Source organism: Loxodonta africana, chromosome 8, assembly GCF_030014295.1.
Source record: "Loxodonta africana isolate mLoxAfr1 chromosome 8, mLoxAfr1.hap2, whole genome shotgun sequence".
NCBI lineage: Eukaryota > Metazoa > Chordata > Mammalia > Proboscidea > Elephantidae > Loxodonta > Loxodonta africana.
Window position 1 is genome coordinate 85635472 of NC_087349.1, and position 27790 is coordinate 85663261.

At 42.5% G+C, this 27790-nt stretch overlaps 1 protein-coding gene across 8 annotated transcripts in view; it reads right to left on the bottom strand.

The window, feature by feature from the left end:
- The window catches only part of OSBPL3 (oxysterol binding protein like 3), a 224403-nt gene extending 197150 nt beyond the window's left edge, over positions 1 to 27253 (bottom strand). For 6 of the 8 annotated variants that reach the window (XM_003407074.4, XM_003407072.4, XM_003407073.4 and 3 more), the window contains exon 1: positions 26986 to 27252. The gene's annotated coding sequence lies outside the window, so the exon portion shown is untranslated. Of the gene's footprint in view, positions 1 to 26836; positions 26959 to 26985 lie in introns of those variants that run through there. The other 2 variants (XM_064290094.1, XM_023544346.2) reach the window with 2 other exon arrangements.
- Between the last annotated feature and the right edge of the window lie 537 nt (positions 27254 to 27790).

Here is a 27790-nt window from a genome sequence, read left to right on the forward strand (position 1 = left end):
TACATGAGGCTAAATGGGCAGCTCCTGTCTGGAGGCAAGATGAGAAGGCAGAAAGGGACAGGAGCTGGTTCAATGGACATGGGAAATTCGGGGCGGAAAGGAGGAGTATGCTGACATATTATAGGGATACCAGCTATGGTCGTATAACTATGTGTGTATAAATTTTTGTATGAGAAACTAACTTGAGCTGTAAACTTACACTTAAAGCACAACTGAAAAAAAGAAAACACTTAAGGGCATGGCTAAATACAAATAAATATAAACTATTACTAAAAAAAAAACTTTTCTATTTGGCTGTGAAATATAGAGATAAAGGTACCTTGCAATTGATGAACACACCCAAGCACGTACTTTCTTCTGAACTTGGCACTAATTCATTTTTACTTTGAGATGACAGGATTCAATATGGAGACAGGAGAAAAAGACCTGAAATCTAGGTAACTATCAAAGAAGGGGAAACCCTGGTGGCGTAGAGGTTAAGTGCTACAGCTGCTAACCAAAAGGTCAGCAGTTCCAATCCACCAGGTGCTCCTTGGAAACTCTATGGGGCAGTTCTACTGTGTCCTATAGGGTCGCTATGAGTTGGAATCGACTTGATCGCAACGGGTTTGCTTTTTTGGTTTTTTATCAAAGGAGAGAGACTTTGCAGCCAACTTTCAACTTCCTTTTGTAAAAGTAGACACTGAAAGGCTGATTAAGTGAAGTTCGCAAGTCATCAATCACAGTTCATGTTAGTCAACGTGCAAAACTAGCTTTGCGCAGAAACATCAAGTACGTAGCTGTTGTTAGTTTTGGTTTTAACAGCCGAGCTTTAAACCACTGTGCTACCAGGGCTTGTAGATATATACATACACATGTATACATATATATATACATATTCTTCCATCTCGTTATAGAAGGAACGATTAGAATTAAGCACTAATGATCTGAATCCCATGGCATTCAGAGAAAAAAGGAAGTTATCTTTTTGTCCCCAATAGGAAAACAGATTTGTTAACATCTATGCTGGCCATCCTGCCAAAGCCAATCATATATTTTCAAACAACAACCTGATTAAAGAGAGTGGCTCAGAGAAGAGAGGATCACCATCAACTAGCTAAGACTAACTGAAATTAGCTTTGAGTTTAGCAGCAGGAAAAGCAAGGAGCAGCATTTGCTGAGAACCTAACTAGAGCTAGCAGTCAGGATAGTATATTAATCAAGCAATGACTAGGACATCTCTGTAGAAAAACTCACAAGTCTACAAAATAAATGAGCAGCATGGTGAGGGATCCAATAAACAAAACTAAGGGGCCCTGGTGGCACAATGGTTAAGTGGTTGGCTGCTAACTGAAAGGTTGGCGGTTCAAACCCACCAGTGACTCTGCAGAAGGCCTGATGATCTCCTCCCACAAAAATTACAGCCAAGCGGGATCAAGAAGAAAGAACAGTCAGATAGATCCTGTCGTCCCTCTTACAACAAAAGACCCCCCAAAACAAGTGAATTGAACATATATGACAATCTAGGAACCCTAATCATCAAAGACAAAGCTGAAGAGTCAGAGTGAGCAGCAGGTGGATGGAGAGATAATTCAAAAGCAGCGGAAACAGGAAACTACAAATCGTGGGTTTGCTGGTGCCCTGCTAGCAAAGCCTGCACAGCACACATGGGCTGAGGCGAACGGCAGCATCCTAAGCTGAAGCCCACCACACCTGGTGCAGCCAAGCAGCAGTGAATCTGCACACACCCCTGGAACCAAACAGAAACAACCAGACCTGCAAAGCTAAGTGCAAGTTCTCAATCTACTACATGCTAGCAAAATAACCTCCCCACCCCCCAGAGCAAAGATGTCACCTTGAAGACTAAGGTGCACATGACCCAAGCCATGGTGTTTTTAATCACTTCAATATGCATGAGAAGGCTGGACAATGAGTAAGGAAGACCAAAAAAGAATTGACACCTTTGAATTACGGTGTTGGCAAAAAATATTGAAGATACCATGGACTGCCAAAAGAATGAACAAATTTGTCTTGGAAGAAGTACAACCAGATTGCTTCTTAGAAGCAAGGATGGCGAGACTACATCTCACATACTTTGGACATTATTAGGAGGCATCAGTCCCTGAAGGACATCACGCTCGGTAAAATAGAGGGTCAGCGAAAAAGAGGAAAACTCTCAACAAGATGGATTGACACAGTGGCAATAACACCATAACAATGACTGTGCAGGTGGCGCAGGACTGGGCAGTGTTTTCTTCTGTTGTACATAGGGTTGCTATGAGCTGGAACCAACTCAACGCCGCCTACCAACAACCCCCCAGAGCTTCACAGCAAAGAAGCGATTCTTTCCCTTCACCCACCCCCCACCCTGCTCTAACACCAGTCCCGCAGCATTCAACATGATCAGGCCCCCTAAGCCGAGAATTCAGGGCCAGTCGGGAGGCCCTGCCCCTTCGCCCAGCCACTGGAGTATGGGGTCCACAGGCTTGCAGTATCCGTCACCACCACCCAGTCCCTTGTGGGCCAATTCAACACTACAAGCCCTCATCAGCATAAAAGTGCAGGGCATACACCCGATGCCCATTTTCACTTGCAGCAGTCAAGGGGGAGCTGCAGATTTGTGACATTCAACACTGCCCTGCTCCCTAAGAAAGGGCCTCACCCACCCACACCAGTGATCTGAGGGCCAGCATTACTACCCACTCCATCTAACCACCCATGACAGGGGTCTGACAATTAGTGGTGCCTCCCAATCCTCCAGCCAATGGCACCAGGTGCCCAAGGACTGGCTGTACCACCTGCCCCTCCCAACTACATGCTCTAGAGGACAGGGACACATCCTGCACCCAGGTACCTGGCAGCAGCCGTCAGCCCTCTGTCTTGTCCCATACATCACCCCCTACTGCAACCAGACACCTATGCTTGCTCCGAACACCCTCACACAGCCCTGCCCACTTAAGACTGAAAGGGAGAGTCTGCACCACACACTCAATGACTGACAACCCAGACACCTGTGCCCTGAATAACTGCACCCCCATGAGAACAGTGAACAGGCTCCTGGGTTCACACACCTGCTAGCTACTCTGACCACCTGGAGACAGGACGTGAGAGCTTCAACAACGTCAACAACCGAAGTAGCTCACACACCCAGCCTGCTTGGGCATATCAAAACAAAATATAGGACACAGTTAACAAAAATACAATAAATAAATATAACTTATTGATGCCTTGGAGACAACCATCAATATCAAATCACATAAAGAAGCAGGACAGCAAGCGACCAAAATAAAGAACCAGAAAACCTTCCAGAAGAAGATAAGGCAGTGGAATTAATTACCTGAGAAAGAATTCAAAAGACTAAACTATAGAGTTCTCCAAAGTCAGGAAGGAGATCAGGTGAAACTTAGACCAAGCCAAGGGGAACACAGACAAAGCAGTAGAAGAATTCAGGAAAACAATACAAGAATGAAACAAAAGAATACATAGGCTGCTAAAAACCATACAGAGACAGCGACTAGAAATCCAAAAGATTAACAATAAAATTTAAGCATTTGACAACTCAATAGAAGGTCACTGGAGCAGAATTGAGACAATAGAAGTCAGAATTAGTGATATTGAAAATAAATACCTTGACACCAATTTGTTTGAGGAAAAATCAGAAAAAAAGAATGAAAAATAAACAAAGAAATCCTAAGCATTATGTGGGATACTATCAAGAGAAAAAGCCTACAAGTGATCGGAGTACCAGAACAGAGGGAGATAACAGAAAACACAGAGTTATTGAAGATTTGCTAGCAGAAAACTTTCCTAATATCATGAAAGATATCTAGCCATGAAGCTCAACAAACCCCGTACAGGGTAGACCCCAAAACAAAGTCACCAAGACATATCTAATTAAACTTGCCAAAACCAAAGACAAACAAAGAATCTGGAGAATGGCTAGGGATAAATGAAAAGTCACCTACAAATGAGAATCAGTAAGACTAAACTCTGACTACTCAGCAGAAACCATGTGGGCAAGAAGGCAATAGGATGACATATATACAGCCTTGAAGGAAAAAAATTGCCAGTCAACAATGATATATCCAGCAAAGCTGTCTCTCAAATGCGATGGTGAAATTAGGTCATTTCCAGATAAACAGAAATTAAGGGAATTTGTAAAAAAACAGACCAAAATTACAAGAAATATTAAAGGAAATCCTCCCATTAGAAAACCAGTAATGTCAGACAACAATCTAAGATGAGGACACAGGACAAATCAACCAGTTATCAACCCAGAGAGGGAATTCACAAAAACAAATCAAAGCTAAAAGACTGAAAATAGGGAACTGGAGGTATCACTACGTAACTTCAAAACAAAAAAGGGAATAAACAGTCATAGAACTTCCATATGAAAAGTAAGTTAAGGCGGTATCAAGAAATAAAAGACTGGCTTAAACTTAGAAAAATAAAGGTAAATTTCAAGGTAATCACAAAGGAAGCTAAGAAAGCTACCCACTCAAATAAAAAAGAAGATAAACATTAAGACTCAGCAAACACAAAATCAACGATAATGAAAAGAAAATACATAAAGAAAAAGAACTCAGCACAGAAAATTAAGCAGAACAAAATGTCAACATCACCCACACACAAAAAAAGACAGCAGTAAACTCATACCTATCAATAGTTACACTGAATGTAAACGGCCTGAATACATCAGTGACAGAGAGGGGCATAATGGATTAAAAAAAATACAATCTGTCTATATGCTGTCTACAAGAGACACATGTTAGACACAAAGACATAAACTAAAACTCACTGGATGGAAAAAAAAAAAAAAAAACAACAACCAAAAAAGAGCAGGAGTGGCAATATTAATCTCTGATATAATAGACTTTAAAGCAAAATCTACCATAAAGGATAAAGAAGGGCAAAAAAAAAAAGAATTACAGCCTAGGAAATCCTATTGGGCAGTTCTATTTTGTCTTTATAAGGTCATTATGAGTCAGAACCAACTCAACGGGACCTAACAACAACAACAACAATGGATAGAATCAGAGTTTGGCGTTTACTTATTCATCAAGCATTCACCTAGTATTCACAACACCACAGAGGACAGATATCCATTATTTTCACTGGCCCAGAAACCTCCCCCCATTCTAGTGTCAGCACCTTCATCTTCTGAGGAAAGATCCTTACCCTTGGCTCCAAAAGGAACACTTGGTCATGTCTTGGTCAATGAGAGCCCTGAGGCTTCTGGCCCTAGTGACTGGTTCAGGCAAGGACGATCAATGAGAGCCAACAGGCATCTGTAGAACTAATACAGCATTCCTAACAGCATTTACGAAATAAGCCTGTAACTGCTAACAGGCATTAGCATGGAGAAAGCCTGCCTAGTAACGAAGCCATATGAAAATAGGCTAAGTGATGGCAAGAAACTTGATGACATGATTTGAATCCCTAGGTCCAGAAATGTGTGAAGCTAGTCCAACCCTTGGACTTTTCAGCTACATAAGCCAATAAATTTTCTTTTAAATTTTCCGTAAGCTAGTTGGTTGGGTTTCTATCATTTTCAAACATATGTCCTAATATGCCACTGTGGCCTTATTCTTTTAAAACCCTTTACAGGAACAATTCTTCACCCAGAGCTCCCACTCTCAATTATAAAATTATTTTTAAAAATCTTTTGAAATGAAACATTTTGAGAAATGAATATAAAATACATCTATTCTTTATTAGTCCCTACATTTTAGGAACCTTTTGATAATTGGCTGAGTAATATTCTCTTGAAAAGGAAAATGAGCTTCTTGATGTAATTGATTATTTATACCAGGTACTATTTTTTTAATACCACATTGTTTGGAGCTCTAGAACACCAAAAACGTGTCTCTTCAGCTCAGTCTTTGGGGATCCTGGGAGTTCACAGGATAAAGTGAGGTTTGGGGGTTTTGCTGCTTAAATTCACTTCTTTCTGCCTTCCCTTATGGAAAGGGGCAGAACCCAAAAGAAGATTCTAAAAGCCTCCCTTCTACTCCCATTTGCACACAAACAAGTCATATATGGTTAAACTTCATTTGCAAAGTGATGACATCAGCAAGCACATTCCACAGCTTTGTAAGTCATTCACTGTTCTGAAACCCCATTGTGACTGGATAACACAGACTACTTATGGCAGCCTCGACAAGGAATGTGGCCAGTACCCTCTGCCTCTTTTTGTTGATACCTTTGTCCCGGGTAGGCAGTACGACATCCATTTGAGTTCACTTCTGATTGCCTAAGCACAAGGACTGGCGTTAGGCGGTGAGTATGCTGAACTAGATTCTGAATGGTGGGGTTTGCCAGCATGAAGCAGTAGAAAGGGCACAGGACTAGAAGTTCAGAGGGCTAGGTCCTAGTCCTGGCTTTGCTGCTAAATAGGTGTGACCTAGAATAAGCCATTTCCCCTTTCAAGGTGACTATTTCTTTAACATGTGAGGAGTGGAACTGGATCAGTGGTGTTTAAACTGTGGTGGTAACCCACGTAGTAGCTGGTGAAATCGATATAGTGAATCAAGACCAGCGTTAAAAGCAAAATAATTCTAGAGCTGCTGCAGAGAATATACAAGATGAGCCTGGAAAAATCCTGTAGCGCTAAAGAAGATGTGCACAAAAACCACAATGACAGGAATATGTCAAAAGAACACAGGAGCCACCTGAAAGACCTCCCAGTGGCCAAAGCTGGAATAATTTTAGCAAAAAAAATCAATAAAGTAGTATTGGATTATAACTCAGAGTATAAAATAAATATCCGTAAGTCCACACTGATACAAATAATAATACAATAAATAAACAGAGGAGAATAACCAAATCTTCCATGCAGAAGGATTCCAAATAATTTATATAGCTACTTTGCCCTCAAGGAGCTTAACTCCTCACTCCTTAAGTATGGCTGTGCATAGTGTCTTCCTTCCACTATGGAGAGAGGGGAAGGGAAGAAAAAAGAGTAATTCATAGTGCAGAAACTTGACAAACACTCATTCAGCCAGGTGATCAAGGTTCACATCAATGGCTACAGGTCATCTTGATAGTATTTGATGGTATGTACTCTTGATTTGATGTGCTAAGAATGACACTTTACCTCTGTGATCTTCATCCCCAAAACTCATAATCTCAGCCTAATCATGGAAAAAACATCAGACAAATCCCAATTGAAAGGCATTCTACAAAATATCTGACCAGTACTCCTCAAAATCATCAAGGTCCTCAAAAACAAGCAGTCTGAGGAACTGTCACAGCCAAGAGAAGCCTAAGGAAACATGGTAACTAGGTGGACTATGTTTTGGATGGGATTCTGAAACAGAAAATGGACATTAGGTAAAAACTAAGGAAATCTGAATAACATATAGATTTTAGTTATGTTATCAATGTTGGTTCATAAACTATGATAAACATACCATACTGATGTAATAACAATAGGGAAACTGAGTACGGGATAAATGGGAACTCTGTACCATCTTTGCAACTTTTCGGTAAATCTAAAACTGTTCTCAAATTAAAAGTTTATTTAAAAAAATATAGAATAGAATAGCAAAGAAAATAGTAAAGGTAAATGTTACATGAAACTTGTTCAGTTCTATACAAACTTTCAAGCTACCAGAGCAGATAATCTCCAAACTTTTTTTCTAGCTTTAAAAGCAATGTAGTTACCTTCAAGTCAATTCTGACTCATGATAACACCAAAAGGAGCACTAAATCTGTGGTAAGAAAATCTAGATGCCTGTCTCAGCTCTACCATTTGCCCCTTGGGTAAGTCAAGGTTAATGCCTATCCTGTCTATCTCACAGGGCTGTTGTGAGGAATAAAGTATATTAAAGTGATTTACAAAAGTAGAAAAGGTACACAAAATAAACGGTTATGACAACCTAATGCTCTCTGGTTCTTCCTCAAATCAGAGAGGACTCAGGGCTGGTCAAGGCTCAGTCTACCACCTACTGAACCAATGCTTGGATTCTCAAACTGGCCCCTGAACCAGTAACACCAGCCTAACCTGGGAACTTGCTAGAAGTGCAGAATCTTGGATTCACCTCAGACCCACTAAATCAGAAACTCTGGGGCGGGCGGGGGGGGTGGGGGGGCCAGCAATCTGTGACTTAACATGCTCTCTAGGCCATTCTGGTACTGCTGAAGTTTAGAACCACTGCTCTAGAAAAAATCTATCACTATATGTGTCTCACTCACATGCACCAAACTCTTCCAGCTGGCACCCTGCCCGGCCAGCAATCACCTAGCTCTCATTTCCTCCAGCATCCCCTTCACATCTATTAACACTTGGTTAATTTTCACACAGCTCCTCTGAGAAAAGAAAGGAGAAACAGTATTTCCCACAGCAATGCAGGGAAGCTCATGACTAGCTAAATCTCAGCTTGAGTTAACTAGCTAGAGCAAGCCTCCTGGAATATGCTTATTTCACCCTACTAGTCTGTGAAGGAAGGAGCCCTGATGGCACAACAGTTAACTACTCAGTTGCTAACTGGAAGGGTGGTGGTTTGAACCCACTAGCAGTTCTGCAGGAGAAAAGCCCTAGTGATGATCTGCTCTCGTAAAGGAAACCCTATGGGGCAGTTCTACTCTGTCGTATAGGGTCGCTATGAGCCAGAACCAACTCTACGTCACACAACAATAGTCTGTGAAGGAGTCTCTGGGTGGCACCAACAGTAAAGCACTCAACTACTAACCAAAACATTGGCAGTTTGAACTCATCCAGAAACACCTTTGGAAGAAAGTCCTGTTGATCTACTTCCGAAAAGACACAGCCTTGAAAAACCCAATGGAGCGCAGTTCTGCTCTGCAACACGTGGGGTCGCCACCAGTCGGAATTCACTCGATGGCAACAGGTTTGGCTGGTTTTAATCTGTGAAGTTCTTAGCAATGAAGGAAAATACACATCACATTTTACAGAGGAGTCCCAAATTCTGATCCCCTATCCCATTTGTCAGAAATAGGTGTCTTGATCCGTGATTCAGAAAACATCTATCTATGCCTATTTAAATAAAAAATAAGACCTTTGGATGCCAGAGGACAAAAATGACTTCCAGGTCCTCAGTCAATGAACAAATGATGCAGAAGTAAAGTAACCAACAAACTGGAATGCTATTTTGGCATGTAGGATTCAAAGACTAGAAAAACAGGAATTACAAGTCAGGAGTATGAGGCATTAGCAGGTTTGCATGAGAACTCCATTCAGTTCTTTTTCTGAACCATGTTTATACCATAGCAGTTATGGATTGAATTGTGTCCCCCAAAAATATGTGAAACCTGTTCAGCATCACAGCAACATGCGAGCCTCCAGTGACAACGGATGGTGGCTGTGCTTGAGGAGCACTGGCTGGGAATCAGACCTCGGCCTCTCTCATGGAAGGTGAGAATTCTACCACTGAATCACCTTGAACCCTAGGAAAATGCAAATCAAAACCACAGAGAACTGCCCTGAAAGGGAACACAACAGAGAATCCCCGGGAGCAAGAGAAAAGTGGGGTGCAGAACACAAATTCTAGTAAAAACACCAGGCTTAATGGTCTGATTGAGACTGGAAGAACTCCAGAACACATGGCACCCAGACTCTTTGTTACCCAAAACTAAAACCATTCCTGAAGCCAACTCTTCAGGCAAAGATTAGGCTGGACTATAAAACACAAAATAATACCTCGTGAAGAGTGTGTTTCTTAGTTCAAGTGGATACACGAGACTAAAATGGGCAGCTCCTGCCCGGATGCAGGATGAGAAGGCACAAAGGGATAGGGGCTGGTTGAAGGGACATGGGAAACCCGGGATGGAGAGGGGGAGTGTGCTGTCACATTATAGGGATTGCAACTAGGGTCACATAACAATATGTGTATAAATTTTTGTATGAGAAACTAACTTGAGCTGTAAACTTTCACCTGAGGCACAATTAAAAAACACACACACCGTGAGATACCAATTCACTTCCACTTCACCCCCACTAGGATGGCTACTATCAGAAAAACAGAAAATACGTGTTGGTGAGGATGTGGAGAAATTCGGAGGGAGTGGGGGAGGAGATGGTAGGAGACAGAAAAAAATTACCATAAGAATTATCATAAAAATTTGTGGAAGCCTGTGTATTACTATGATACTGAAAAGATTTTCAGCAGAACTTTCAGACTAGGAAGAAAGGCCTGGCAATATAATTCTGAAAATCAGCCAGTAAAAACCCAATGGATCACAACAGTCTGACTCCATGGCAGCTAACAACAGCAATGACTAATGACTTTGAGCATCTTTTCATACGCTTATTGATCATTTGTATATCTTCTTTATATTCAAGTCCTTTGGCCATTTTTTGATTGGGTTGTCTTTTTTGATGTTAAATTGTAGGAGTTCTTTATATATTCTGGATATTAAACCCTTATCAGGTATACTGTCGTCGTTAGGTGCCATCAAGTCAGTTCTGACTCATAGCAACCCCGTGTGCAACAGAACGGGACACTGCCCAGTTGTGCACCATCCTCACAATCGTTGCTATGTTTGAGCCCATTGTTGCAGCCACTGTGTCAATCCATCTCATTGAAGGTCTTCCTCTTTTTCACTGACCCTCTACTTTACCAAGCATGATGTCCTTCTCCAGGCACTGGTCCCTCCTGATAACATGTCCAAAGTATGTGAGACGAAGTCTTGCCAAACTCCCTTCTAAGAAGCATTCTGGCTATACTTTTTCCAAGACAGATTTGTTCGCCCTTCTGGCAGTCCATGCATGGTACATTCAATATCCTTCACCAACACCATAATTCAAAGGCATCAATTCTCTGGTCTTCCTTACTCACTGTCCAGCTTTCTCATGCATATGATGCAAGTGAAAACACCATGGACTGGATCAGGCACACCTTAGTCCTCTAAAGTGACATCTTTGCTTTTTAACATTTTAAAGAGGTCTTTTGCAGCACATTTGCCCAATGCATTACATCATTTGATTTCCTGACTGCTGCTTCCATGGGCAGTAATTGTGGATCCCAGTAAAATGAAATCCTTAACAACTTCAATCTTTTCTCTGCTTATCATGGTGTTGCTCATTGGGTCAGCTGTGAGGTTTTTGTTTTCTTTATGTTGAAGAGTAATCCATACTGAAGGCTGTGGTCTTTGATCTTCATCAGTAAGTGCTTCAAGTCCTCTTCACTTTCAGCAAGTAAGGTTGTGTCATCTGCATAATGCAGGTTGTTAATGAGTTTTCCTCTAATCCTGATGCTGAGTTCTTCCTCATATAGTTCAGCTTCTTGGATTATTTGCTCAGTGTACAGACTGAATAAGTATGGTGAAAGGATACAATCCTGACACACACCTTGCCTGACTTTAAACCAACTGGTATCCCCTTGTTCTGTTCAAAAAACTGCCTCTTGGGCTATGTACAGGTTCCACATGAGTGCAATTAAGTGTTCTGGAATTCCTACTCTTCAAAATGTTATCCATAATTTGTTATATCTACACAGTCAAATACCTTTGTATAGCTAATAAAACACAGGTAAACATCTTTCTGGTATTCTCTACTTTCAGCCAAGATCCATCTGCCATCAGCAATGATGTCCCACATTCCATGTGCTCTTCTGAATCCAGCTGGAATTTCCAGCAGTTCCCTGATGATGTACTGCTGCAACTGTTCTTTGAATTATCTTCAGCATTATTTTACTTGCATGGGATATTAATGATATCATTTGATAATTTCTGCATTCCGTTGGATCCCCTTTCTTTGGAATGCACACAAATATGGATCTCTTCCAGTTGGCTGGCCAGGCAGCTGTCTTCCAAATTTCTTGGCATAGACAAGTGGGAGCTTCCAGCATTGCATCCATTTGTTGAGACATCTCAATCGGTAGGTAGTCTGTCAATTCCTGGAGCCCTGTTTTTCGCCAATGCTTTCAGTGCAGCTTGGACATCTTCAATATCATCAGTTTTTGATCACATGCTACCTCCTGAAATGGTTGAATAAATCAGAAATATGGTTCTCAAATATTTTCTCCCATTCTATACACTGTTTCTTCACTTTGGTGATAAAGTCTTTTGATGCACAAAGGTTTTTAATTTTGATGAGGTCCAATTTATCTATTTCGTCTTTTGTTGCTCGTAGCTTTTAGTGTCCTATCTAAGAATCTATTGTCAAAAACTAGGTCCCAAACCATTACCCCTATGTTTTGTTCTAAGTCTTTTTATGGTTTTAATTCTTACATTTAGGTTGTTGATCCATTTTGAGTTCAGTTTTGTATATGGTGTAAATTATGGGTCAAAACGCATTCTTTTATATATGGAGATCCAGTTGTCCCAGCACCATTTTATTGAAGAGACTGTTCTTTCCCCCTTTGAATGAACTGAGCACCCTTGTCGTGATATATTTACTTGGAAGAAAATTCAAAAGGTGCAGTTTAAATCTCATATCTGACTTCCAGCCACACAGCTCCCTTCCTGGAAAAATCTGCTTTTATCAACCTCTTGTGTATGCTTCAAGAGGTATTTTATATTTGGGCATACACAGTGGTGCTAGCAAATGTTTAACAACCAGCTCTCTGGAAACTAAAACAAGAGCAAAACTAAAAAAGCCCTGATTTGTTGTATGTGCTGATTCCCACGGCTGATTTCAAACTACCAATGCAAAGTCACTGACAAGGAGTTGGGAAGAAATGCTCACAATTTGTTCTCAAAGCCAGTGTGAATGGGCTCCAGCACACCAGTTTTATGCATATGTGTGTGTGTGCGTACACATCAATATACACATATGCCTATATATAAACAAAAAAAAACCAAACCCATTGCCATCAAGTCAATTCTGACTCATAGCAATCCTATAGGACAGAGTAGAACTGCCCCATAGAGATTCCAAGGAGCGTCTGGTGGATTTGAACTGCCGACCTTCTGGTTAGCCCTGTAGCTCTTAACCACTACGCCACCAGGGTTTCCATACCTATATATACATACATATAAAATATATATTATATATCTTTATTCCAATGGAAGCATACCACACATACCTTTGCATATATGGTATGTATATCACAGTCCTAGGTATTCTACACCTTGTTTTTTTTAACTTAATCTCAGAGACTATCTCATAGCAGTAGATGTACAGCCACCTCATTTTTAACTGCTCCATTATTTTTCAACCAGTCGTCTGGTGATGGGTCCTTAGCTTATCTGTAATCTTTTATTTATTCAAACACTGCAATAAATAACCTTGTGCATACATCATTTTGCACATGTGCGTACCTTCAGGATAAAATTCCTAGGACTCTTATTGCTGCTTCAAAGGGTACATGCATTTGCAATTTTGATACATACTGCCAATGGCTCTACACAGATCTTGGCCGAGTTTATACTCCCATTCACTATGTATGAATACCTGTTCCCTCAAGACCTTGCCAACAGAGTATTATCACAATTTGTGATATCTGCCAATCTGATAGGCGAAAAATAGCATCTCACTGAAGTTTTAATTTACATTTCTCTTTTTATAAGTGAAGATAAAGTTTTTATATGTTTGAGACATTTCTACGATGTTTTCTATGAACTGTTCATATTCTTTGCCTCTACAGAGTGGTCTTTCTCTCATTAATTTGTTGGAGCTCTTTATATATTGAAATTATATACTTATACACTGATATTATATATTGATGAAATTTTGATATATGAATTACAGTTATTTTTCTAACTTTATTGTCTTTTGACATAGTTAAAAATTTGTTGACCCTGCAAAAATTAGATGTAGTAAATACAACAATCTTTTATCTTACAGTTTCTGGATTCTGAATCGTATCTGGAAGGACATTTCCCTCTTCATTATTATTAAACTGGTGTTCTATTTTTCCCAGTTGTTTCAGTGTTAAAGGTTTGATTCATTTGGAATTATTTTGGTGGAAGGTGTGATGTAAGGCTCTAATTCTATTTTTTGCCAGATTGTACCAATACTGTTTACTGAATATAGAATCTTTTACCCACCATGGAATCATCTTTGCCTTCTCTCTCAACCACTCTCCCCCCACCCTAAAGCTCTCGGATGCTGGAGGCTGGCAGTCTAACTTTCTGATATTTCTCAGGTTGTCTCTCCTGTTTCCTATCCCACTGTGACCACTCTAGCTCAAGTCCCAGCACTGTGCGCCTACACTTGCAGCTCCAATCTTTACTACCACCAGAATACTTTTCTAAAGCAGGTAGTTCCCATCCTAATGCCTTGTTCACTGTCCACAGAATAAAGTCTAAACAATTATTATGGGATTCAGGACCTACCCCAGTTTCCATTACCATACCCTGTCATTTTTCCCATTAAAACATTTCTTACCCTCATCACACTGGAAAGTCCATCATTCCTTAAAATGTTCTGCCTTGGTTCACGCTACAGCCTTTGCCTGAAATGCCCCTTCTAACTAGCCCTCCATTCTCTTCCCTTTCGTCAATTCTATGTGTCCTTCAAGGCTTAGCTCAAATGCCCACTTCTCTGCTAAAGTGTCCCCCATTGCTCCTGTGCTCCTAGAGCACTTCAATATCTCCTTTACAGCAAGCATCATGCCCTCTTTGTCCCTTACAACTGTGCCTTTACCTCTCTCTCCAATCGAATGTTCCTGGAGGGCAGGAGCTGTAGCTAATTAACTTTTGCAGGCTCCCTGATTCTGGGTGGCCATGAGTTAGAATCAACTCAAGGGCAACAGGTCGCTTCTAGATAGCACCTTACACACAATTTTTTTAAATAAAATTAAATTGCCTTATGCAAATCAAAACCACAAGGAGATACCATCTCACCCTGGCATTACTGGTACGAATCACTAAAACAGAAAATAACAAATTTTGGAGAGACTGTGGGGAGATTGGAACTCTTATGCACTGCTGGTGTGACTGCAAAACGATACAACCATTTTGGAAAATGATATGGCGCCTCCTTAGAAAGCTAGAAATAGAAGTACCATATGATCCAGCAGTCTCACTCCTAGGAATATATCATAGAGAAATAAGAGTAGCACACGAATAGATATATGTACACCCATGTTCACTGCAGCATTGTTCACAATAGCAAAAAGATGGAAACAACCTAGATGCCCACAAACAGAAGAATGGATAAGCAAACTGTGGTACATACATACAATCAAGTATTACGCAACACTAAAGAACAGTGATGGATCTCTGAAGCATCACATAACATGAATGCATCTGGAAGACATTATACTGAGTGAAATAAGTCAATTACAAAAGGACAAATATTGTATGAGACCACTACTATAAAAACTCATGGAAAGGTTTACATACAAAAAGAAACAATCTTTGACGTTTATGAGGGTAGAGAAGGGTGGGGATGGAAGAACACTTAATAGACAATAAATAAGCTGTAACTTTGGTGAAGGGTACGCAATACTGGGGAGGCCAGCACAGCCTGTACAAGGCAGGGCCATGGTAGCTCCACAGGCACACCCAAACTTCCTGAGGGACCAAATTCCTGGGCTGAGGGCTGTGGGGACCATGGTCTCAGGGAACATCTAACTCAACTGGCATAAAAGAGTTTATAAAGAAAATGTTCTACATTCTACTTTGGTGAGTAGCATCTGGGGTCTTAAAAGCCTGTGAGCGGCCATCTAGGACGCTCCACTGGTCTCACCCCTTCAGTAGCAAGGAAGAATGAAGAAAACTAAAGACACAAGGGAAGATTAGTCCAAAGGACTAATGGGCAACATCTACCATGGCTTCCACCAGGCTGAGTTCAGTACAACTAAATGGTGCCCAGCTACCACCACTGACTGCTCTGACAGGGATCACAAAAGAGGGTCCCAGACAGAGCTGGAGAAAAACGTAGAACAAAATTCTAACTTAAAAAGAAAGACCAGACTTGCTGTCCTGACAGAGACTGGGGAAACACTGAAAGTATGGCCCCCAGACACCCTTTCAGCTCAGTAATGAGGCCACTCCTGAGGCTCACCCTTCAGCCAAAGATTGAACAGGCCCATGGAATAAAACAATACTAAAGGGGTGCACCAGACCTGGGAGGGCGGGAGGGAACAGGAAAGCTGGTAAAGGGAGAGTGTTGACATGTCGTGGGGTTGTTAACCAATGTCATGCAACAATGTGCGTACAAACTGTTTGATGAGAAACTAGTTTGTTCTGTAAACCTTCATCTAAAGTCCAGTAAAAAATACGTAATTTTTTAAAAATTGAATTGCCTTAGCCTAGGAGTCTGTGGGTGGTGCAGATGGTTAAGTACTGGACTACTAACTGAAAAGCTGGCAGTTCAAATCCACCCAGAGGTACCTCAGAAGTAAGGCCTGGTGATCTGCTTCCAAAGAGAAACAGCCCGGAAAACCCTATGGGGCAGTTCTACTTTGCACACACGAGGTCACCATGAGTCAGAATAAACTTAACGGCAAACAAGTGGTTCTTAAACTTTGTAATACATAATAATCACCCGAAAGGCTGTAAAAACAGAGATTGCCGGGACCCATCCCTAGAGATTCTGATTCAACAGGTCTGGGGATAGACCTTAGAATTTGTGTTTCTAACAAGTTCCCAGGTGATCCTGATGCTGCTGGTATGGAAACCACACTTTGAAAACCAATGCCTCAGTTCACGTATCAAACCCCAAATTGAAAGCCTCTAGAAACTTCGGATGCAGTATGTCCAAAAATCTCAAGAGGAGAAAATCCTCTCAAACTGGGTGACATTTAGCTATGTGTAGATTTCACCTCCTCCATCCAGTCCAGCCTAAAGAGGCAGGGAGCAGCCCAGGGTCACAGAGTGGCAGAGGCGGTGCCAGAACTGGATCCATCTTCTGACTCCCCTTCGTCCAGTGCTCTCCAGCACCCTGAGGGGGCTCTCAAGTCAAGGGCCTGGCAACAGAGGCAGAATGACCTGGCTGGATCCCAGCTCTGCCACATGCTGACTTCGTGACGATGGCAAGTTACTTAACCCTCTCTAGGCCTGTGTTAGTCAGGGTCCTTTGGGTGGAAACAACAGAAACCAATATGGCAAATGAAGCCAAAGAAAATGTACTAGAAAAATATCAGGCGTTCAAGGAACTGAAAGGAGGCTGGCACAGCTTCGGAGGCTGGGAACCCAGAACCACAGTGATGATGTCCAGACAGGAATGGTCTGGTCAGGATGGACCCTCAGCAGCAGTATCTCCTTGACCCTTAGCACTGGACCCAGAGTCCAGGAAGGGGCATCAGACTGACCTGGCTCATGAAGCCACCTCTGGGCTGAGGAGAACGAGGCCCCTTGTTCTGGTGCCAGCAGGCTGTATCCAAAGACCAAAAATGATCTCTCAAATGGAAATCAGGAAGTGTAGATGGATACTGAACAATCAATGAGCAAGTAACTACTCCCCAGTCTCAGTTTTCTTACTGGTAAACTGGAATAATAATACCCATCTCCGAGGTTCTATGTCGATATATTGAGGCAGTGTAAGTAAAGCACTCAGCCTGGCACACAGTAAGTGCTCGGTAGCTACTGGTGGCCATCATTATTATTGTTCTTTATAATTAACATCACCACTTTTAAAGGCAAGATAATTTTCTATTCCTGGCTGCTAACCGAAAGGTTAGAGGTTTAAGTCTACCCATAGGCCCCTCAGAGCAAAGACCTGGCACTCTACTTCCTAAAAATCGACCACTGCAAACCCTATAGACCACAGTTCTACTCTGACATACATGGGATTGCCGTGATTCGGAATCAAGTCAACAGCAACTGGTTTCTATACTAACTCAAAAAAAATTACATATGCCCACAAATTTACTTGGAGCAGTTCTGAACATGTGAGAATCATCCACGTGGGCTCTCCCTACATCCTTTCAGGCCTTCAAATACCCCTAACCCACCTCATCTCAGATGCTGGACATTTGAGTTAAACTAGAATTAGAGCCGGCAAGTTACCTTAGGCTACATTCGTGGCTACATTGGAGGACAGGTTGTTAGATTTCATTCAGTTTCAGTCACAAAGGTGGTAAAACTCAACTTTGGATTCAATTTCCATTAACAAATAAACAAATCTGCTTACATATCAGAGTGTGTGTAGCATCGCAGGGAGAGAGCACCTCAACATAAAGGAACCAAAAACCAAACCCGATGCCGTCGAGTCGATTCCGACTCATAGCGACCCTGTAGGACAGAGCAGAACTGCCCCATAGGGGCAGCTGGTGGGTTCAAACTGCGATCGCTCTTAAATCACTGTGACACCAGGGCGCCAAAGGGGAGTTAAATCCTCCTCCTACTCAGTTCCACATGACTTCCTACAATCCATAGAAAACAACGAAAGGGCAGGGCCCACTCCTCCTCTGAGGGCCCCTCAGCCACATTCTCTTTCCTCCTCTGCCTCAGACTTTGAGCTGCCAAATCATGACCCACAGAAACATGGAACTTTTCTCTCCAGGGTATTAATTAAAATCCAGACTCATTGCCTTTGAGACATATACCCCATTGTAACTAATGAATTCTCTGCATGACTGTTTAATGTCCGTATCCTCCTCTGCAGTACAGGCCCTTGAAGGGAAGGTCCGCGTCTGTCTAACTCATCACCATATCCTCTGTACCCAGCCTGGTGCCTGGCACATAGTATGTGCTCAATAAATACTTACTATATGTATGAAGGACAACCACAATACACTCTTAATTCCAGGGAGGCAATTACTACAACCTTAATGCTGGTGAGATTTTGAAAATATATGCATATTATTTAGCTTTTGCTTCAAAACATTTCAGATCACTGCCCACCACAAATGATTTGGGAAGAAGGCTTGTTTCACATGACTGAAATTGTAACTTTAAATTTCTTGTGAATATTACAGCACTTGATATCAAGACAGAAAACTAGCATGGAAATCTTTAAAAGTGCTATATTTTAAGACATTATAGAGAAATGTTAGTTTACTGAAGAAAGTATTTGACCCACACAACGTTTTAAAAAAGAACAGATTTAGTATTTTAACTGAAGAAAATAGAAAACTTCATACTGACAGTTGTCGATTTTCTGTTGTATTTTCTTGTTGGGCTGCTTTTGTATTTTGAGTCTGTTACGCTTTATATTCAGATACTTTTCAATTCAAGTCCGCTCAACAATCTCAGAAGTCACCAAACCAAAAAACCAAACCCACTGTGGTCGAGTTGATTGCGACTCATAGAGACCCTACAGGACGGAGTAGAACTGCCCCATAGAGTTTCCAAGGAGCACCTGGCAGATTGAAACTGCTGACCTTTTGGTTAGCAGCCGTAGCACTTAACCACTACGCCACCAGGGTTAAAGCATACTCTCTATGGCCAGCCAGCTAGTCCACATCCCCTCAGAGGCTGGGAGTATTACCTTGGCTACTATTTCGTGAGTAAACACAGACATCTAGACAGCAATGTAATTTTGATCTAAAGAAATTTTATAAGAAAGCAGTCTGCTTCTCAGCTTTAAATCTGTACCTTATTATTATTTAATGATAATATTCCACGCATATTCCATGCTAGGGAAATCAAGAAACAATCATATTCTGACTTTCAAACAAACACACTTAGGCAAAAGTGGTTATAATGCAAGTCTAGGGAAAACTCACTTTCAGGGGTATAAACAATGTAACTAAGAACAATGGAATTACCACCGAGTAGTGTATATTTTTCCAAGATGAAAGAAATATTTCATCAACTTCAAAAGACTTAGATGAGCATTCTTCTCCTCCCTCATGCTGCTATTCCATTTATTATAATAAAACAATTGTAAATTTTTTCACACAGATGAAATAAGCCCAAGAATTAGACTGGAAGGCTACAGCTTGCCTGCTATACACTTCTGGCGGGGTGGGGGGGATCTCTGAACAAAGCAGTATTTCCCAATCTTGCCATCTCAGTGGACCCCCTTATGAAAAACATTTTACCCCATGCTTTTTTTTTAATTCCAATATCTTTGACGTATAGAGCCAACAGTGTCTAACAGAAAAGTAATATGACTCACATACATAATTTTAAACTTTTAAGCAGCCTCTTAAAAACAGTAAAGGGAAACAGGTGAGATTTGTTTATGTATTACCATAACATTTCCAAAATACTATCATTCCAACCTGTAATCAATATTTTAAAAATTATTGAGATTTTTACCTATTTTTGAACAAAGTCTCCAAAGCCCAGTGTGTACCTTATACTTACAGCATATTTCCTTTGGACTAGCCACATTTCACGTCCTCAGTATTCACCTGCAGTCAGTGGCTGCCCTACTGAGCAGTGCAGATACACAGAAGAGCATAACAAGCTCTAGAAACTCATCATCCAGCTTCGGCAATCATCAACTCACAGACAGACCTGTTTCATCCATATTCCACCCCAGCCCCAGATTATTTTGAAGTAAATCCTAAAAATCATAGTATTTCAACCATGTCCAAATTTCCCTGACTACCTCATTTTTTTTTTTCAACAGTTGGTTTGCTCAAATTGAGATTTCAACAACTATTTAAAAGACCAAAAAAAAAAAAAAAAACCACTGCTGTCAAGTAGATTCTCCGACTCACAGCGACCCTGTAGGACAGAGTAGAACTGCATCACTGGGTTTCCAAGGAGTGGCTGGTGGATTAAAACTGCCCTTTCGGTTAGCAGCCTAACACTTAACCACTGCACACCAGGGCTCCTCTGAATCAACTGTTAGAACCTCTTTTTTGTGTGTGTATATGTGGTGAAGTATATACAATATAAATTTTGCCACACTAATCATTGTTAAGTGTGTAATTCAGTAACGTTAATCACACTCACAACGTTGAGCAAGTACCACCATTATCTATTTCCAAAATGTTTTCATCATCCAAACAGAAATTCAGTATCCATTAAGCAATTATTCCTCGCCTCTCCCTAACCCCCAGCCCCTGGTAATCACTTCTCTCCTTTTGGAGGGCCTGTCTCTAATGATAAATTTTGTTGATGACTCCAGGATAATAGGAGTTATACATTTAGTAAAATGTTCTATTTATTCAGATGTTTACTGCACATTTACCTTGTGTCAGGCCCTATACTAGCCCCAAGACACAATGGTAAACAAGACTCAAAGGAACTTCTAGTTTTGTCCCAGACTACATATTAGGATCACTTAAAAACCACATAAAAAGCAACACCCATTACATCAACTGATGAATAAAATGTGGGGTAACCATATGATGGGATATTTATTCGGCCATAAAATGGAATGAAGTACTGATTCATGCTACAGCATGGATGAACCCCGAAAATACCATGCTATGTTAAAGCCAGACACAAAAGGCCACATATTGCATGGTTCCATTTATATAAAATCTCCAGAATAGCAAATCTATAGAGACAGAAGGTAGATTACTGGTTCCCAAGTTTGCCGGGGTTGGGGGTGGCGGGGGGGTGTTGACTACTAATGGTTACAGGTTTCTTCTTGAGGTGATGAAAATCTTCTAAAATCACCAAATAGTATGATAACTGCTCCATATAAAATGGGTAGACACATAGCACCGTGAGAAGGATCAGGTAAAGGACAACTTCCTAGAAGTGACAGCTGTGCAAAAACGTAACGGATGAGTGGGAATTAGCCAGGTGAATACGGGTGAGGAAGAAATGACCGTGAGAGGGAGAGAAGATTGTGCAAAAACTGGGAGGCCAGAGCGCATTATGCATGGCCTTGGAGGTGGGTGGAACACCTAGTAAAGCGCATTATGCATGGCCTCAACGTGGGTGGAACACCTAGTAAAGTGATGAACAGTGAGTTACAAGGCTGGACAAGGAAGCAAGTGCTGATTCATAAAGGATCTTATATGTCTGGTCAAATTTTTGGAATATTCATTTACTGATAAAATATTGACAAAAATTTAGTTTGAATACAATAGAGGTTTTAATATATTTTTAATAACAGTATCACCATATATTTGAAATAGTGTCAATATGCAAGATACTTATTCTACAGACAATGTTTGTTATACATACAGATTTGAGATACCCTTACAGTATCTCCCTGTGGAGCCCTGGTAGCACAGTGGTTAAGAGATCAGCTGCTAACCAAAAGATCGGGAGTTCAAATCCACCAGCCGTTCCTTGGAAACACTATGAGACAGTTTTACTCTGTCCTATAGGGTCACTATGAGTCAGAGTCAACTTGAATGGGTTTGTTTTTTTTACAACATCTCCGGAGTCCCTGGGTGGTGCAAATGATTAATGTGTTAGGCTGCTAATCAAAAGGTTGGAGGTTTGAGTCCACTCAGAGGTACCTTGGAAGAAAGGCCTGGAGATCTATGTCCAAGAAAATCAGTCATTAAAAACCCTACGAAGCATACTTCTACTCTGACACACATGTGGTCGCCATGAGTCAGAATGGACTCGACAACAATGTTTGTTTTTTGTTTTCAATATTTCTATGGTCCAAATGTGAGAACAACCAAGATTGGTGCTTTTCATGGATTTGAATAACTGGGAATTCTGTTGCTTCATCATAAATTGATGAAGGCATTAAAGTATTCTGGATCAAAAAGTAGAAAAGAGAAGGCCACCCTCCAATTACTTTTTTCACAAAATATTCTAACAGAATGTAACCAGATGTAATTGTTTAATATTCTTTTTTTAATTGAACACCTATTATGGATAAGACATCAGATTTGATGATGTGAGGGACAGAAATATGAAGAAGGCACACTCTTCCTGTCTTCAAGGTATTTAAAATCTAGTAAGGGAGGCAACACATTTGCATAAATAACTAGGCCACTGGGCGCTGGGGTGAGGGAGTGGGAGATATGAAAGGTACAGAGTGTTAAAGGAAGGAGAGAAACCAGTAACATACTCAGTGGTCAAAAACTGAACTGCAGACTCTCTCATGATTTAAAAAAAAAAAAATGCTCTGAAATTGGGTTAGGGAGGTATTATGAGGTTTACGAGTTCGGCCTTGAAAGACTTAGGTTTTCACAAGGAGAGAGAATGAGAGAGCTTTCTAGTCGACAAGCATGCCTGGGCAATGGCTAAATACTTTGTTGATGAATAATCGTTCAGACTGCCAGCACAAAGGGCTGAGGGATGGTGAATGAAGGTGGGAGATTGAGTCCAGGTTGCAGAGCCCTGAATTTAGGCTAAGGGGTCTCTGCTTAAACAGGCAGAGAGCAAGACGTGGCTGGAGTTTGAGTCTCTGTTCCACCATATATTAATTGTGAAGTAGTTTGGAACTTAACTTTCCTAGCCTCACCCGGAGATTGGGTATTGGGTATTGCTGAACGGTTGCTCCGTATTGCTTCAGCATTGCTCTGAGGATTAAATGCAATAATGCATGTACAGCACTTACGACAGTATCTGACACGTGAAAGTCCGGCAGCTGCTGCTGCTATTAATATTATCACCATTAACTGTCACAGCCATCCAAGACTTTTTAGCAATATAATGTATTTACCTGCAAAAATGGAGATAACCTCACATCACTGCCTGTCAAGACTATGAAGATTAAATGAGATAATAACAGTGGATGGCAGCCACTTAGCATCTAGTCTACAACTACTATGGAAAATATAATGATAAAAACAACAAATATTCTTTTAGCTAAGCAATAGCTTTTGTTACAAATAAAGCTACTTATCTATTGGCTGTAATGTTGGAAACCACATTTTAGTTTCTTGGAAGCAACCCAGCACACTAGAGAGAAAATGGGCTGGAATCCTCACTCTGCCAGGATGGCATCAAGGGGAGACTTTGGTAGGAAAATCCGCTTGTAGGCAATGTTAGGACAGACTGCAGAAGTCCTTAAGTGTCTCTACTAAGAAGCAACAGGAAGGGACAGATGTGAAAGACAGGGAGAAGGAAGATGACAAGAGTTGGGGTGAGCATGAAAGTGGTCTGATCAGTAGTAACTGGAAAACAAAGAAGGTTTCCAGGTGAGAGGGCCTGTGATTTAACAAATATTTAGATTTAGATAGGAAAGAAACTTGCAGGGAACTATAAACAACTCTCAATCATGCAAGGAATTTCAGCTTTCATCTTCCCTAGTATCCCAAGCCTTATCCCTTCCATGAGGTTCTAGTTTGTGGAGGATTCTCTAGCCCTCCCTGTAGCACTCCTGAAATGGATTTTACAATTAAGAAAATACAGTACTGCAGAGAGGTACATTATTAATAAAACTGTTGATTATCCAGACCCTTGTGTAGGGATAAAAGCATTATATCTCCACCCAAAAACTGGAATGGAAATGGAAGAAAAAAAAGAAGCTCTACTTCCTTCCCCACCTGCTATTTTGCCATTAGCTCTTCAGGTGGTAACCAGGGCACACTCCAACTTCTCCTCCCCTTCAGTTTCAACGCAAGAGTGGGAAGAGTTGAAGTGTAGTTATTTTATTAAAAGTCTGTTGCAGACATTTTTGAATTAGTAGTGGTTTCTAACTCCCCATTCTACATATGGGAACAGAGGAACGAGCCAGTGTTCCAGTACTTTCCTCAAGAAGCATCAAGTATTACCGTTCTGGGTTCTTCACTCACCGCCGTGGGTAAAACCAATCAGATTGCACTTCAGATCACATATGTCTCTGCTTTTTAAAAGATTTAGGTGGCAGGAGGATTTCCTTTTCTCCTCTTTTAAAAGGCCCACAAACTACCAGGCCCACGAACCAGAAACTCAACCACAAAAATCAATGGCAGTGAAAGTCTCATTAATGCAGAAAACACTACTGCTACACACTTGATATTGGCACCAGAAGTTTTATGGCTCAACTTTATGCAGTTTTAATACATTAAGTCATCGGGCTCTATCATAATGCGTTAATATCTAATTAAATAGTGGGAGTAAGAGGCATTACAGCTTAGTGGAGGAGGGGCAGGGTTTAGAGTCAGTCTTTCTGACTATTAGCAAAACCTAGCTCAGCAATTTACCATCAACCCTCGGCAAGTTCCTGAATCTAGGCTTCAACTTCTTCATCTGTAAAATGGAGATAACCTCACATCAATGCCTGTCAAGACTGTGAAGATTAAAGGAGATAATAACAGCGGATGGCAGCTGCTTAGTATCTAGTCTACAACTATTATGGGAAATATACTGATAAAAACAACAAATCTTCTTTAAGCTAAGCAATAGTTTTTGTTACGAAGAAAGCTACATATCTGTTGGCGGTAATGTTGGAAGCTATATTTTGGTTTCTTGGAAGCAGCCCAGCACACTAGAGAGAAAATTGGCGGAATCCCCATTTTGCCAGGACGACCTTGGGAAAGTTAGCAACTTGCTGTAGCCTCAATTTCCAATCTGGTTAAAAGTACATGGCTAATAAAACTACTATAATGTTTAATGGAGGCAGTGATGGTTGAGTGTACAATGTTCATCTTCCACGTGGGAGATTCCAGTTTGATTCCTGGCCAATATACCTACCTCATGAACAGCTACCATCTGTCTGTCAGTGGCAGACTGTGTGTTGCTATGATGCTGAACAGGTTTTGGTGGAGCTTCCAGACTAAGACAGACTAGAAGAAAAGACCTGGCAATCTACTGAAAATCAGCCAATGAAAACCCTGTGAAATCACAAGGGTCTGATCAGCAATCCATTACGGGGATGGCACAGGACCAGGGAGCATTTAGTTCTGTTCTGTATGGGGTTGCCACGAGTTGGGGCCAATTCCAAGACTGCTAACAACAGCAATGTCTAATGAAGAAGCTTACACAAAGTACCTAATACACACCCTGGTACTTAGTAGGTGTGCAATATAAACTAGTTAATTGCTATTTGTAGAAAAAAAATGGATACATAAAGATGGAAATCAAAACCAGCGACTGTATCACAATTTCTCATATTTTACAGAGAAGTTTTCATTCTGCAAATATTTATCGTACACCTGTGTGTCAGGCAGTGTTCTGGACACTGGAAATCAAGCGATGAATTAGATAAGGACTCAGCTTTCCCGAAACTCACATTCCAGTGGGGGAAGGCAGACAGTGAGTAAGCAAAGGAGATAATTTCAGAGCGAGATAAATGCTATGAAGAACACTAAACAGAGAGGCGTACAAGCAAGTTGGTGGGAAGGCATGATCATCAGCTTGAGTGCATTTCAGCCCAGTCCTGCCTGACTGGTCTCCCTTGGCCAGAAGGGGGACCTCAGCTTGTACAATGCTTGGGGGTGGAGTGAGAGGGATCAGAAGCCAGGCTTACGCTTTTATCTGTCTGTGGAAATCTCTCTTTTGAAGCTCCAGTTTAAAACATTTCTAAATGCCCTCATCCCAGTACTCAAACCCTGAGAGTAGGTGCAACACCTGGGGGCACTCAGAAGCTCTCTGCGCAGTTCCCGGACACATAAAAAGCGACAACTTCACAGCCCCTATTTCCTCAGCTCGAAGAGTACCAGCTGAGGAGACTGGTAGTTTGTGAAACAGAAAAGGGAGAGCACAAGTGTGCAGAAGGCGGCTGGCAAGTTGCGTTGCCTAAGGAGGGCGCCGCGCCCGGGCTAAAGAAGTATCTGGACGTTCTGCAACAGTGCGGATCAGCGACTCCAGCAGTTGGAAACACTTCCCAGGGAGCCGGGAAGCCCGAAGGCGCGGGTGCCCACAGCCCCGAGCCCTAGCCCAGCGGGGCCAGCAGCCAAGGGAGACGAGCAGGCCTGCAAGGAGAGGCCGGAGAGCGGGCGAGCGGGCGCGTCTGCACCACCAAGCCTCCCTCGGGTCCCCCGGTGCGCCTCATCCGCGGATGTGGTAAAGCCTAGCGCGCCGACCAATTAAACAGGTTTCCTGTGCCTCCCAGGACAGCTCCCCCGCGCCGCATCATGCTCCGGCGCCCGAACCTATGCCCCTGCGCTCGCCGCTTTCTCCGCCGCAATCCCGGAGAAGCCGTCCCTCTGGGGATCGGAACCTAGAATGGACAAGGGCCCCTACCACTGGGAATCTGGCGCCAGCACCGAGTGGGCCCTTCCCCCCGCACCCTGCCCCCGGTTCCGGGCTGCCTTACCGGCCGCTCCCGGGGTAACAAGGAGCAGAGCGCAAGATCAGTCGAGCGAAACTGGTGGCGCCCCCGAAATCGCAGCCCCTTCCGAGCCCGCGCCGCTGCCGGGCGTCCATCGCACACCACCCCATTCTGGCGGGCGCCCCAGCGCTTACCTGCGCGCTCCGCAACCAGCGGACGCCGCCTAGTTCCCCGGTGCCGGGCTCCCGGGTTCGCGCAAAGACTAGAGAAGAGGCGAACCCGGCTTTTATGGCCCGAGGCTGACAGTTCCCGCACCAGCCGCAGGAATGGGGGGCGGCAGACGGACTGCGGCAGGGCTGGAGTCCACGCTGCGCACCGGCTACTTGGCTCTCGCCTCTCTCACCCGCCCGGCTCGGCCGCGCTGTGACCGCGCTGCCAGTTCCAGTACTTTGCCGAGAACTTCTCGGCGCGCGCCGCCCAGCGATTAGCCGGAGGAGAGGGAGGGAGGAGCCGGAGCGCAGGGAGGAGCTTGCGTCGCCGCGGAGGCGGGGCCAGCGGGGGGAGCGGGAGGTGGCGGCTGAGTGACCGGCACTCCTACTAATAAGGAGTCGCCCCCGGGGAGAGAGGTGGGACGATGCCCTTGGAAGAAGGCGGTGAATTCCACGACGCAGTTCGGGGAGTTTGGACCCGGGTTCCGGACAGGTGGGAAGGGCAGAGGGAAGGGAAAGCTGAGGCGGGACCGGGGAAGGGGCCCCCGGCTGCTCAGCGCGGTACCATGCGCTGTAGACACTTAATAAATGTTCGTCGAATGGCGTTTCCGGGCCAGGGCAGGAGGGAGAGGCAAAGATGTCACGGGAGGGGCAGGTTTGAGGGCACATGTGGTCGAGCAGGTGAAGAGGACTTGACCTCTTGAAGAAGTAAGGCCGTGGCCAACGAATCTAGGACGGGAGAAAATACGTGGTGAAGAGAAGATGGTTAGGGCGGGAAGACGAACGGGAG